Here is a 15,168-nt window from a genome sequence, read left to right on the forward strand (position 1 = left end):
GGTACCAGTGTAATTAACAGTCCTATGACCCCTTCCTCCCTGACAAAAAAAAATCGGAAAATAAAGGGGACAAACGGCTGTTTATTACACTAGTCCCCAAAGCTTTATAATAACGTTTTCTCATTAGTTAGCTTAACAACTTTAGACACTTTTATTGAAATTAGATTGTTTGGTTTTAGTAGAGTGTTCAAACGTTTCAACCACTTAATGTTATCTACAGAAGGGGTAATTTTGGAATCATCATTGATAATACACATCCGTTTATGAGCTATTGTTTTATCCGATAAAGACCAAAGTGTCTTAAACATCAGATTTGTGACGCCATAAAAATGAGGGATTATCCATCTCTTTTTCAGGGATTTTCTTTACAACTTCTCCTCTCATCTTCCTCATTTTTATGACGTCACATAGCTGATTTTTTAAGACACTTTGATCTTTGTCTCTTATCCCTTTCGGTTCCTGCCAAATATACTGCTAAAATAAATTGTTTTGAATCCTGGAAGCTAATCTCTTAACTTGTTGATTATTTCAGAGGATTAGTTTTGATTATATGTCAACAATGTCAACTAAGAATAAGAGCTATGGATAAACATAAAAGTAAGTCTATCTATCTATTCTTCTATCTATCTATTTATCTATCTTCATATTCTTATATTTAGATTAAGAGCGATATAAATATTTTTATATGAGAGCTATTCATCTATGTATATCTATCTATCTAACTTTATATTTTTTTGGTTGGCTATTTATCTATCTATCTTCGTAAGTGATAATTTGACTAAAAGTATTATTTGTTTCTTGTTAAGACTACTGAACCGATTAAGTCTCAGGTTGGTTTATGACAATCTATTTTAAAATTCAAGTCTTTGGCTGGCTAAAGCCACAAAGGAAGTTTATCTAGATATCTTTTTAAAAGCGAAGCTTTTCTATAATTAGGGTCGGTCCGTCCGTCCGTACGTCCGTCCGAGATAGATAGCTTTTATTCGGTAATTTAGGCAGGTTAGAATTGTCCTATCGATTTCAAATTTTGCATAATGATTCCTGTAGTAGTTAGGTACGATTTAGAAAGCGTAGCAACTCTATAATCATTACCAAAATGTCCGTACGTCCATTTTAAACATGTTGATTTTTCTACTTTTTTAACAACAAATTTTTATGTGATCTAGTTATCCGTTTGATCTGATTTTTAGTAGCGAAGCTACTCTATAATTTGAAATGTCCGTCTGTCCGTCCGTCTGTCCGTCTGTCCGTCTTAGTTTGGGGGAAACGTAAATTTCTCGGCTCCTATAAAAGATAAAAGGCTGAAATTTTTTGACAACATTCCTATTATAAAGGAGCACAATTAACTATCAAACATCAATGGCGGTCGGACCGCTTTTTAGCAGGTTTTAGGCTATTTTTGTATTTTTCACATTTTCTTCCATAACTTTGGTGTTTATGGTCCGATTTCCAAAATTTTTTCAGTTAAAGATATCAAAATTGAATTTCCTGTCGATTTAAGAAAACAACTATGACGGTCAGACTGTCTTTAAGCAGGTTTTAGGCTATTTTTGAATTTTTCACATTTTATTCCATACCTTTGGTGTTTATGGTCCGATTTCCAAAATTTTTTCAGTTAAAGATATCAAAATTAAATTTTCTATCGTTCAAAGAAAACAACTATGACGGTCAGAATTGCCCTTTTTCAGGTTTTGGGCTATTTTTATATTTTTTACATTTTTCCTCATATCTTTGGTGTTTATGGTCCGTTTTTTTTAATTTTTTGTAGTTAAACATAATCATATCAAAATTAAATTTCCCGTTGTTTTGAGCATCCACTATGTAATTTACTTTAACCATCAGTCAGTTTATCATAGTACTGAAATATAAATATTAAGAAATTAAAAACAAATGTTGAAAAGGTTTCGTGATTTTTTCCTAATATACATGCTTTTGACAACTAATATCTAAATTCTAATTTAATTGTTTGTGCTTCGCTACTTATGGATGTTGTCATCCTTGTTTGTATATTGATTCATGGGACAACAAAAAACAATAGTATAAGCAAAGCAACTCTATAATCAAGTCCTAAAAATGTAAGTATGTCCAGAAACATTATCCTGTATCAAGCAGTTTTTCAACAAAATTACTTACAATTTTGCTTCGACTCTTATACTTTTATATTCTGATTATTCAGTTCAGACACTATACAAGTGTTACCGTTTCAGTGCTTCGCTTTTATGGATGTTGTCATCCTTGTTACTTTTAAAAGCGAAGATTTTCTATAATTAGGGTCGGTCCGTACGTCCGTTCGTCCGTCCGAGATAGATAGCTTTTATTCGTTAATTTAGGCATGTTAGAATTGTTATATCGATTTCAAACTTTGCATGATGATTCCTGTAGTAGTTAGGTACGATTTAGAAAACGTAGCAACTCTATAATTATTACCAGAATGTCCGTACGTCCATTTTAAACATGTTGATTTTTCTACTTTTTAACAACAAATTTTTATGTGATCTAATTATCCCTTTGATCTGATTTTTGGTATATTGATTCCTGGGACAACAAAGAACAATATTATAAGCGAAGCATCTCTATAATCAAGTCCTAAAAATGTAAGTATGTCCATAAACATTATCCTGTATCAAGCAGTTTTTCAACAAAATTACTTACAATTTTGCTTCTATCTATTACTACTACCTATCTATCTATTTGTTTATTTCTACATATATATAATTTAATATATGTAGCGGGACAAAGTGTCTCAAAAATCAGCTATGTGACGTCATAAAAATGAAGGAGACGAGAGGAGAAGTGGGAAAGAAAACCCCTAAAAAAGTGATGGATAATCCTTCATTTTTAAATCGATAAAAAATATATTTTGTCCAGGGATCTGAAAGGATAAGACACCAGTACATTAACTATTAGTTTAAAAGTTTGGACTCTGCTTGTAAAAAAGAATAAGTCGCATGTTCCAACCTTTCTCACACATTTTGATGTAGCTCCTAAACTAAAAATAGCACAATAATGATAAGTTCAAAAACTAAAGCTTTTAGCCTTTCCAACGAGATGCATACCATTTTCCTACTATTACTACAAGCCGTGCAATTTGAATTTTTAAAAGGTTCTCATTTTTATACACACTTTTTACAAAACATAAACTTTCATTAATTATTTAATATATATTTGTGAATTCAATTAAAATATATACTTCCTACAAAAACATTGGACAACAAGTCTAAATATCTAACGAACAAATTCTAAAACAAGGATGACAACATCCATAAGTAGCGAAGTACAAAAGTTCGTGGATGGGACTGACGGTCAAAAACCTGCAAAAAGGCAGTCTGACCGTCATTGTTGATTTCTTCAAATGACCGGAAATTTAATTTGATATCTTTAACTGAAAAAATTTTGAAAATCGATTAATAAACACCAAAGATATGGGGGAAAATGTAAAAAATATAAAATAGCCAAAAACCTGCAAAAAGGCAGTCTGACCGTCATTGTTGATTTCTTCAAATGACCGGAAATTTAATTTGATATCTTTAACTGAAAAAATTTTGAAAATCGGTCCATAAACACCAAAGATATGGGGGAAAATGTAAAAAGTATAAAAATAGCCAAAAACCTGCAAAAAGGGACTCTGACCGTCATTGTTGTTTTCTTCAAACGATGGAAAATTTGATTTTGATATCTTTAACTGAAAAAAGTTTGAAAATCGGACCATAAACACCAAAGATATGGGGGAAAATGTAAAAAATATAAAAATAGCCAAAAACCTGCAAAAGGGCAGTCTGACCGTCATAGTTGGTTCTCCAAACGACGGAAAATTTAATTTTGATATATCTAACTGAAAAAATTTTGAAAATCGGACCATAAACACCAAAGATATGAGGAAAAATGTGGAAAATAAAAAAATAGCCTAAAACCTGCTAAAAAGCCGTCCGACCGCCATTGACGTTTTATAGTTATTTGTGCTCCTTAATGATGGAAATGTTGTCAAAAAATTTCAGCTTTTTATCTTTTATAGGAGCTGAGGACTGACGGACGGACGGACAAAGTGAATTATAGAGTAGCTTCGCTACTAACAAAGTGAATTATAGAGTAGCTTCGCTACTAAAAATAAGATCCTGGATGAAAAATATTTGAAAATGTTTTTAAATTTTTTTTGCAAATGTTAAGAAAAATATAATCAATCTCCCTCGCCAATAAAAAAACTACATTTCTTTTTAAGAATAAATATCTGCTTATATCAATTAAATTATATCAGGCTTATATCTGTATTCTTACTAGTATTTTTTTAGTCAAACACGGCTAAAAAATTAAATATTTGTTATTTTTTTAGAGCACCTATCTGTCAGAATTCATAAACATTTTACCATTTACTATATACTCTTTTTTAAGAGCGAAGTTTTTTTTCGTTTCGGGTTATTCCGTGCAACCTTACTGGATAACTCTGGCCATTATTTAAAGCTTGTTAGAACTGTCCTATGGATTTAAACTTATCATGATGATTTTGTACCAATAAGATTATCACTAAGAATTCTATGTTCGTTATTAATTTTTTTACAGATATTTTTTATATGATAGATACTTATAATTTACTCTTTTTGAATGATGACTCCTAGAACGATTAGGCAACCCTATAACCATATCTTAAAAATGAAAGCCTATCAGAGAAAAATTTTCTGTCTTTTAACCAATACTCTGGCTCTCTATTACATATAATTGTGAATATTCGTTAATCCGACTCTCCAAATTAATTTAGTTTCGTTTCTACGGATGTTTTAATTCTTGTATTGCATGCTACATTACATAACAGTATAGAATGATTTAATGTATACTTTATTTTGACAGTCAATATGGAATTCTATACACGTTTTATAATGCGAGGCTTTTCTGTAAATTTTTATCTATCTATCTGCCTATCAGTATCCCCCCATATATCTACCTATCTATCTATCTATCTATCTATCTATCTATCTATCTATCTATCTATCTATCTATCTATCTATCTATCTATCTATCTATCTATCTATCTATCTATCTATCTATCTATCTATCTATCTATCTATCTATCTATCTATCTATCTATCTATCTATCTATCTATCTATCTATCTATCTAGAGAAGCAAACGTATAGAAGAGTGAGGTGTGTAAGAAAAGCATGTGGAAGATGTTTTCAGTGTCAAGGGTAAGTTTGTTATTATCATCCTGGCTAACATGGACGTCCAAGCTTTTTTCTTGAGTGGGGGGTGAAATGAGGGTTTTTTTTTTTGGGGGGGGGGGGGGGTTATCTTAGGTATTTGTTCATAATTTTGAGGGGGATAAAATGCAGGTTTTCAACGTAGAGTGGGGTAAACACCACTTTATCCCAGACCTAGAAGGGTATTTATTTTCTAGGAGAAGAGTGGAGATTCCCTCCCCATAATTGTTTTAAACCTTGATGTTCCAATTAGAGGCTCAACAGCAGTTAACAAGATCTTACGCTACATGAACAAAGACATCCTGTTACATTTTTTATTCGTAATTTCGTTACAATGGGCGTTTGGTTGTAGTCAAATGCTATTATAAAGTCAAAGTGTTCTTAATAATAACTAAATGAAATATATGAAATGGTCAATGACATTTGACTACAACCCAACACCCAACTTTACGGAATTATGCGAAAAAAATTACCATCTTTATTTATTTTAGAATTCTGTGTGACTGTGCTAAATCTGATAGTTGGCAGAAATAAATACTAAGACAAGGGACAACCATATTGGTCCAGTGGTATTAATAATATAAATATATTTTTAGAATTCTGTGTGACTGTGCTAAATCTGATAGTTGGCAGGAATAAATACTAAGACAAGGGACAACCATATTGGTCCAGTGGTATTAATAATATATATTTTTAGAATTCTGTGTGACTGTGCTAAATCAGAAAGTTGGCAGGAATAAATACTAAGACAAGAGAAAACCATATTGGTCCAGTGGTATTAATAATATATATTTTTAGAATTCTGTGTGACTGTGCTAAATCTGATAGTTGGCAGGAATAAATACTAAGACAAGGGACAACCATATTGGTCCAGTGGTATTAATAATATAAATATATTTTTAGAATTCTGTGTGACTGTGCTAAATCTGATAGTTGGCAGGAATAAATACTAAGACAAGGGACAACCATATTGGTCCAGTGGTATTAATAATATATATATATTTTAGAATTCTGTGTGACTGTGCTAAATCTGATAGTTGGCAGAAATAAATACTAAGACAAGGGACAACCATATTGGTCCAGTGGTATTAATAATATATATATATATTTTAGAATCCTGTGTGACTGTGCTAAATCAGAAAGTTGGCAGGAAAAAAATTAATGCTTCTGAAACTTTTAAAAGAAATTACAAAACATTTTTAAAAGCGAAGTTTTTCTTTAATTAGGGTTGGTCCGTCCGTCCGTACATCAGTCCGTACGTCACAGACAGATAGCTCTTTTCGTTAATTTAAATAGGTGAGAATTGTCCTATCGATTCCAAACTTTGCATGGTGATTACTGTAGTAGGTACGATTTAGAAAGCGTAGCAACTCTATAACCGTTACTAGAATGTCCATACGTCTATTTTAAACATGTTGATTTTTAACTTTTTAACAACAAATAATTATGTGATAAAATTATCCGATTGATCTGATTTTTGGAATACTGATTCCTATGACAACAAGTACAATGTTATAAGCGAAGCATATCTATAATCAAGTCCTCAAAATGAAAGTATGTCCTTAAACAATATCCTGTATTTGCGTAGTTTTTCAGCAAATTTACTTACTTTTTTTTTCTATTTATATACATTTATATTTTGATTATTCAGCTCTGAAACTCTTCAAGTATTCATGTTCGTTTGTCTTACCGTTTCAGAGCTTCGCTTTTATGGATGTTGTCATCCTTGTTTAGTAATGAGATATTGTATAATTCCAAATGTCCGTTCGTCTTTAAAACTGTGTGAGGAAACGGCCGTCGTTGAAGAACTTATTTTTTTAAAAGTTACTTATACCAATGAGCAGTATATAATTGAATTGGTTCGTCGGTGTGTCGGTCATGCTACAAATAGAACCAGATTGATATTTTTACAAAATATTTCATGATTTTGTAAAATATCTATGAATAATAATATGTATATTTCTACTGAATAGCTGATCTCTAACTCTCCGTTGGTCCATCCACAATAGTTTGGTCCCTGCTATTTATTGATGTTGTTTTTAAACTAAAGATTGATGAAAATGTCTTAAAAGAAAATATTAAAATTGAAATATATGAACTATCCTGTTATATAAAGTAGTAAAGAAATATTTTATAGTATATTTTTTTGGGCTATATTTAAAAATTTTTTTTTGGAATGATGATAAACTATATTTCTACCTCCTCACTTCCCCTTAAAAATAAAAGCCCGAATATGCTAAGGGCTCAGCCGTTAGTTTATATACAACTACTAGCTACGCCCCTAGAGGCCTCTAGTGGCTCTTTAAGGGGGGTTTGGGTGGGAGTCTTACTCCACTCTAGATTTTAGTTTTATAAAAGTAAAAAAAAAAATTATAGGGGTCAATTTTGTTTTAGGGGTTATTTTCTTTTGGAGGGTAGACATACTCTCCCCAAAATTAGTTATAAACATTCCCAGTCACTGTAAAGGAGAACTATATTAGTTCAGCGGCTAGCGAAATCCTTCGCTACAGACATAAAAAACTTACTACTTTACATAATAGGATAATATCCGATTGTTTACAAGATGCTTTGCAGCTTTCTGTCAAATTCATCCTTGTTAGAACATGTTCCATTTATGCATTGTCCAAATATGTTCTCATTGAAACTGAAATTTTTGGCAGATGGGTTTTATACCTTTCGGCCTTTGGCCAGGAGAAAAACAAGGATGACAACTTTCTTGAAAACAGAAATGTAAAAATCTATCTTAAAATCAAACCGGGAATTTTGTTCAGGTATGTAACAACATAGGACATGGTCGATTAATTCCCCATTATTTATAATAATGATACACAAAAATAACTTTTCTGTAGATTATAAATATGATAGAGGTTGAAACGGTTGAACACACACTAAAAATTCAAGTCCCCAAAATTGTTAAGCCATTAAAAAAGGAAACATTGTTATAAAAAAAACATAGTGTAATAAACATACCAATGCCCCCCCCCCTTTCCTGGGTTTTGTTGGTGGTAAAATGTAACCGAAAATAATTAAATCTTAGGAAAATTATTTTTCGAAGAATGATTAAAAAGAATGCACCACATTTGTTAAAAAGGACTTAAAAATTAATGAAAGGTGCAAAATTGTCGTTATGGATTTCAAAGAATATTTAAGGGGGTTGGAAGGTTAATGTACTTTCCAAAATCGTTTAAATGAGAGGAACATCGGGCTGTAAATTATTCTGGTACCTAAAACTTCTTAATTCGTTACCAAAACATTTTTTTTGGAAAATTTTGGTTCTAACTAGTAGTATTTAAACGCAGGGATACAGGGATGGGAATTGGGCTATTAATTCAATTTAAGAATTTTAGCTGAAAGACAATAAAAATCAGATTTATCCAGAAAATTTGGAGAAAATAGTAAAGTGTAATCTAATTTAGAAACTCCAAAATGAGAAAAGTTGTAAGAAAAATACTATGTTACCAGTAAATCACAATGTAGCAGTCATTCTGTAATTAATCAATAAAATATCGCCATAAGAAATTGTTCACCCCTTATAATCTATAATACAAAGTAGAACGATTTTTGTTTGTCTGTTTGTTTGTAGCGAAGGATCTCGATAACCGCTGAACCGATCGGGTTCTCCTTTACAAAGTAGCTTCTCATAGGTCCCGGGAAGGTTTATAACTATTTTCTTGGGGGTTGGGACACCCCCAACCCCCCCAAACAATGAAAAATACACCCCCCCCCAAAAAAAAAAAATTTCTTTTTAAAACTAAAATTAAAATAGTAAGGTCGACTACCCCCCCCCCCCAAAAAAAAAAAAAGAATCTAAAATACGAAAAATTGGTTTGATTAAAACTCTTGGGGCAAAGCCCCTAGAGGCTAGGGGCGAAGCCGCTAGTTATATTATAAACTACTACCAAAATTCATTAAAACAAGGATTTTAAAAATTATGGTTCTAGATTGTTTATTAAACAAATATTCCAGTAGAGTTTCTATTTATGAAATGCTATTTTCTTTTAAAAATAATTGTTAGAACCATCTGAAATAATTTTATGCCATATAATTTTTGGACAGGTCCCCAAGGTTTGAGACCCCTATCATATTGAATATTCGATCCATTGTCCCCTCCCTTACTCCTTGGTTAAAACGATTAATCTAAATCTACAAAAGGGTGTTTTTGTATCATAATTAGGGATGTATATCAATCTATCTTATAATTTGTCTTATCCCTTAACCCTTACAGATCGGGCCCCAATTCCCACCTTATTAGATCGCGGGGGGGGGGGGGGTTTAATTTATAAGATCAACTCTTGCCGACGTATAATTACTAAACTTAAAAAGTCATGAAGAGGAACCTCGTAAAAGTGTCTGACTATGACGTCAGAAAAAATTTACAATTAACCAATGAGAAGCCAGTATTCACTGTAATTGACCAATGGTAAAATATATAGCGATCTCTCATTGGTTAATTGTTAATTTTTTCTGACGTCATAGTCAGACACTTTTATGAGGTTCCATGAAGAGTCACAACTCTCTATCTTACCTACAAAAAAAATGACATTAAAAAAACTTAAAATTAAATATGACTCCCCCCCCCCCCCGATCTGTAAGGGTTAAAATCTCTGAAAAGGGCTAAAGCTTTATATACAAACAGACACAAGTATATGTACAGTAGCTTCTCTGATAATAAATGTGATGAGAAATGAAAGTAAATATCGGGTGATTAAATAAAACGACTCATACTTAAGGCTGTTTCCTAGATTTTTAACATAATAAATAACATCAATATTCGCATCTTGACAATATGTCTAGTGCAGAGCAAATTCTGGGTTTTATAAAAATAATGTCTTCGCAGAAAGTGACCAGCGAGCACGGATTCCCCCTTTACCTCTTATTTGAATAAAAAGGGTGACAGTATCCATAAAAGAGAAGTTTCAAAATACTTTTAGTCCTGATAAAAATGCAAACCACTGCCGTTCTATAGAGGCTGAACCAAACAAATAGTAAAGTAAAATTGGAAATGTTATTTATAATAATTATAAAGATAAAGTAGTAACTTGTCCTTTAAGATCCCGCTAACGTCTGAATGATTTTGTTCTCACAGGTCCCAAGATGTTTCAGACCAATTTGTTTTTAAATTTGTTTTAAGCCATTTTTCTGACCATACCTCTTCAAGTAACCAATAGACTATAAAAGTTGGAAAGATTTTTAATCAATATAATAGATTTGAAATCTGCATAAAATTTTAAGGATTTTTTATAAAATTCGTTTTTTATATAATTCTTTATTTAAAGGCGCAAATACGATTTAAGTTAATAAATTTCGACCAATAGGATAGCTGGATTGGAAACTACCTACGCTCTAATTGGTTGAATGATGTACGTCACTTTAGCTTCTCCAATCAGAGCGCAGATAGTTTTCAATCCACCAATCACAGATCTCAAAATTATTTAACTTAATTTGTATTTGCGCCTTTAAATAAAGAATTATATAAAAAACTAATTTTATAAAAAATCCTTAAAATTTTATGCAGATTTCAAATCTATTATATTGATTAAAAATTAAAAAAACTTTTATAGTCTAGTAACCAACTCTAGATGGTGAGGGCCCAGCAGCTAGTGTTGATAAAAAAGAGAGACAGAGAAATAAAAAGATTAATGTTAATATAAAATCTATCATATCTTGCCCTATGGACTGCATATCCCTTCATACACAATGGAAATATTTTAAAAGTGCATCAAAATGAATAATCTTTACAAAGTATGACTTGAAAAGAATGTGAATTGAGAATCTTTTTTAGAAAAAGCGAAATATTCACCTTCTGAATTTTGTATTAAGTGATTACTTCGCCCAAGACTTTAGGGTAAATTTATCTTTTAAAAGAGGAGTGTCACCCCCCCCCCCCCCACTTAGACTAACGATAAACTTCTCAGAAAAAATCCAGAATGATCTTTTTAGCTATCTAATTTTTTTTGTTGAGCAACAATATGAAGTTGTTAAATACTTGGCTTAAGTCAAACATACAAAAAATGCTTTACAAATATGTAGTGTTTTACCAATTGGCCAGGTTAAGTGAAATAAATACATCTTATTATTAAAAAGTATAAAAAAAACTAAATATTAAGAAATATAAAAAGCTCAGTAATTTTTAGCATTAATGACGTACCAAAGGAAAAAAATAAAGTGCTGGTGCTTCTCGGTACAGAGAATCTTTAGAGACTCTACAAAGTGTCTTAAAAAATGAGATGTGTGACGTTAAAAGATCCATCTCTTTTTAATGGATTACCTTTTCCACTTCTCCTCTCTCCTTTCCCTTTTATGACGTCACACAGCTCATTTTTTTTGGACAATTTGAAGAGTCTCGAATCTTTACAAAAAATATCAGTAGCCGTCTATCTTAAATAGAAGCTCAGAAAATCACCTTTTCCTCAAATCGTCACTGACAGACATACTGACGGACATTCTAAATTAAAGAATAGCTTTACTTCTAAAAATGATATTTATCTAACTTCCAAGAATGATGAATAATGTCTTATTATTATTTATGCTTGGTAATACATATTCCAGTATGGCTTCGAAACCGATTAACATCGCTGGATTAGAACCGGTTCTCAATAAAACTAAAAAATCATGTATAGCATCGTATTACAGACAATTTTCCACGAATATCAAATTATGAATCATAAAATAAATACCAATTTTTTTTTAGCCGGGGCCTTCGGTCCTCAGGGTAGACAAAACTGGTTATATTTTTTTTTATCAATACCCGCAGAAAGCTGTCTATAAAACATTGTGATAAATAACTATTATGAGACAACTGATAATGAATAATTAAAGATTAATTTATTTATACATTTTATAACGAGAATGTTTTCTACTTATGTTCATAATAAAAGTTTTATTATTGTATTTTTATGCTCTAGATAAATCTACTAGCGGCAACAATTCTAGAAGTCTCTAGGGGCAATTGAGGAAGTGGAGCAGTCGACCCCCCCTGCTTAAAATTTTTGTTTTAAAACGAAAAGCTAAAAAATTGGGGGGGTGGGGTTAAGGGGTTAAGGAAAACCATATCGGTTCAGTGGTTAATAATACAAATCACAATAGAAGAAATCTAATAACATTTTTCCATGAAACACTAAAGAAAGCTTCAAGTAAAGAATTCTTACCAATCCAAAGATGTATATTACATTACTAGCGGTTGCGCCCCTTGCATATAGAAGCTATGTATTCTAGGGAGGTTAGAGAAATAACTCAAAATCATCCCCCTGACTAATGTGAAGCTTCCTTAAAATTGAAAACTCAATCAGTTTATGAGCTAATGAAATTTAAATTACAGACCACAAAAATTCTTACTACTTTACATAAAGGATTAAATAATTAAATATATTTTGTGTAACATCAAAATATTTTTTCCAATTACACTTTTTAACAAGCTGCATGTAGGTATTGAAGGAAATAAAAAAAAAATTGATAAATTTAGCAATTAAATATAATTCTGTCAATTTCAGTTGATAATTTTATATTATTTTGTATTGAAGTGGTTAGTGATTAATATTATTCCAGGAAGGGCTGCGATTTCGTGGATTAATTAGGATTTCTGTCTTATGAAATAAAGATTAAGATGATTAAAAATATAATTATCTTGTTATCGTTTTCCGTTTTAGTAGCGCTGCTTCTCTAGTATTATGTCCATTTTGAATGTAAACACGGTTGTCTATTGAATTACACTGATATCATACCGTTTTTGGTTTTGCAAATAGACATTTATTGTAATAATTTCGTTGATTCAATCAATGCATAAACAGTTTTTCCTTTTTCATTTTAACATTTACTAAAAAGTCTATTCGATTAAATTTAATTATTATTTTTGCCATTTAAAATGAGGCATTAGTTTTTACAATGGCCTGTTGATAGGAGCCAAGGTAATATATTTTTTAGTTACACTGTTACTCTAAATCTTTTCTTAACGTCTATGTGTTTGTGACCAATCAGAGAATAATTTTTAGATTTAAGCCAATAAGAGAAGAGACATTGTTTGTGTCCAATCAGAGAACAATTTTGAAATTTAAGCCAATAAGAGAAGAGACATTGTTTGTGTCCAATCAGAGAACAATTTTGAAATTTAAGCCAATAAGAGAAGATACATTGTTTGTGCCCAATGAGAGAACAATTATGAAATTTAAGCCATTAAGAGAAGAGACATTGTTTGTGTCCAATCAGAGAACAATTTTGAAATTTAAGCCAATAAGAAAAGAGACATGGTTTGTGTCCAATCAGAGAACAATTATGAAATTTAAGCCAATAAGAGAAGAGACATTGTTTGTGTCCAATCAGAGAACAATTTTGAAATTTAAGCCAATAAGAGAAGAGACATTGTTTGTGTCCAATCAGAGAACAATTTTGAAATTTAAGCCAATAAGAGAAGAGACATTGTTTGTGTCCAATCAGAGAACAATTTTGAAATTGAAGCCAATAAGAGAAGAGACATTGTTTGTGTCCAATCAGAGAACAATTTTGAAATTTAAGCCAATAAGAGAAGATACATTGTTTGTGCCCAATGAGAGAACAATTATGAAATTTAAGCTATTAAGAGAAGAGACATTGTTTGTGTCCAATCAGAGAACAATTTTGAAATTTAAGCCAATAAGAAAAGAGACATGGTTTGTGTCCAATCAGAGAACAATTTTGAAATTTAAGCCAATAAGAGAAGAGACATTGTTTGTGTCCAATCAGAGAACAATTTTAAAATTTAAGCCAATAAGAGAAGAGACATTGTTTGTGTCCAATCAGAGTGCAGTTTTTTAAATTTAAGCCAATAAGATTTTTTTTAAACAAGAAAATCTATTTTAGTATAAAAGCCAATAGGTGAAGAGTCTTACTTTAAGTTTGACCAATTAGGGAGCGGGAAAATAATTAAAGTCCATTAGAGAAGAAAGTGTCTGTTTTTAATCAATCAGAGAGCTATTAAAAATTTAAGCCAATAAGAGACGATTTTGCTTTGTCTATGACCAATCTGAGATTAATTTAAAAAAATAAGCCTTAAGAGTAGCAAGTCTCATTGTTTTTAACCAATCAGAGAGCTAATTTCGATTTAAGCCAATAAAAGAAATACGTCTTCAACCAATGAGAAATTGAGTTGATCATTTTTAACTGATGAATAAACAAAACGCTAGACAAAAGATAAGCCAGATGAAAAGACAGAATTAAATAATTGAACATTGGCTTTGCTGCAGATATAAGGTTTTATAAAATTTTGTATATATTTTGAATTAATCAATTTAAAAGCACAAATATGTAACTGCCAAATATATCATGGACATTAATGAATACAGAGATAGGACGATAGATAATTTATTATTCTTCCTTCTAACTATTAGGTTAAAATTATTTAGTTGCTAGAAGATATTTAGGGTAGTATTACATAAACTAGCATTATCCTCTCTCTCTTTATGACCGAAAAAGTAAATTTAATTATTTGAAAAATTTCTATTTGAAGAAAAGGAGTAGCATTTTTTAGTAGCGAAGCTACTCTATAATTCACAATGTCCGTCCGTCCGTCCGTCTGTCCGTCCGTCTGTCCGTCCGTCTGTCCGTCCGTAATTAATGAATTGGGGGAAACGTGATTTTCTCAGCTCCTATAAAAGATAGAGAGCTGAAATTTTTTGACAACATTCCCATCATTAAGGAGCACAATTAACTATAAAACATCAATGGCGGTCGGACTGCTTTTTAGCAGGTTTTAGGCTATTTTTTATATTTTCCAAATTTTCCCCATATCTTTGGTGTTTATGGTCCGATTTTCAAAATTTTTTCAGTTAAAGATATCAAAATTAAATTTCCCGTCATTTGAAGAAACAACAATGACGGTCAGACTGCCTTTTTGCAGGTTTTTGGCTATTTTTATATTTTTTACATTTTTCCCCATATCTTTGGTGTTTATGGTCCGATTTTCGAAATTTTTTAAGTTATAGATATCAAAACTAAATTTTCTGTCGTTT

General features: G+C 31.2%; 1 long non-coding RNA gene across 1 annotated transcript; it reads left to right on the plus strand.

The window, feature by feature from the left end:
• Nucleotides 1–530: 530 nt before the first annotated feature.
• LOC145306042 (uncharacterized) lies at nucleotides 531–5,924 on the plus strand. The gene is made up of 3 exons (XR_013874875.1): nucleotides 531–597; nucleotides 5,110–5,176; nucleotides 5,886–5,924. It is a non-coding gene; the product is annotated as an uncharacterized LOC145306042 (long non-coding RNA).
• The last annotated feature ends 9,244 nt before the right edge of the window (nucleotides 5,925–15,168 follow it).

Source organism: Acartia tonsa, chromosome 14 (assembly GCF_053477335.1).
Source record: "Acartia tonsa isolate MP-2025a chromosome 14, ASM5347733v1, whole genome shotgun sequence".
In the NCBI taxonomy this organism is placed as follows: domain Eukaryota; kingdom Metazoa; phylum Arthropoda; class Copepoda; order Calanoida; family Acartiidae; genus Acartia; species Acartia tonsa.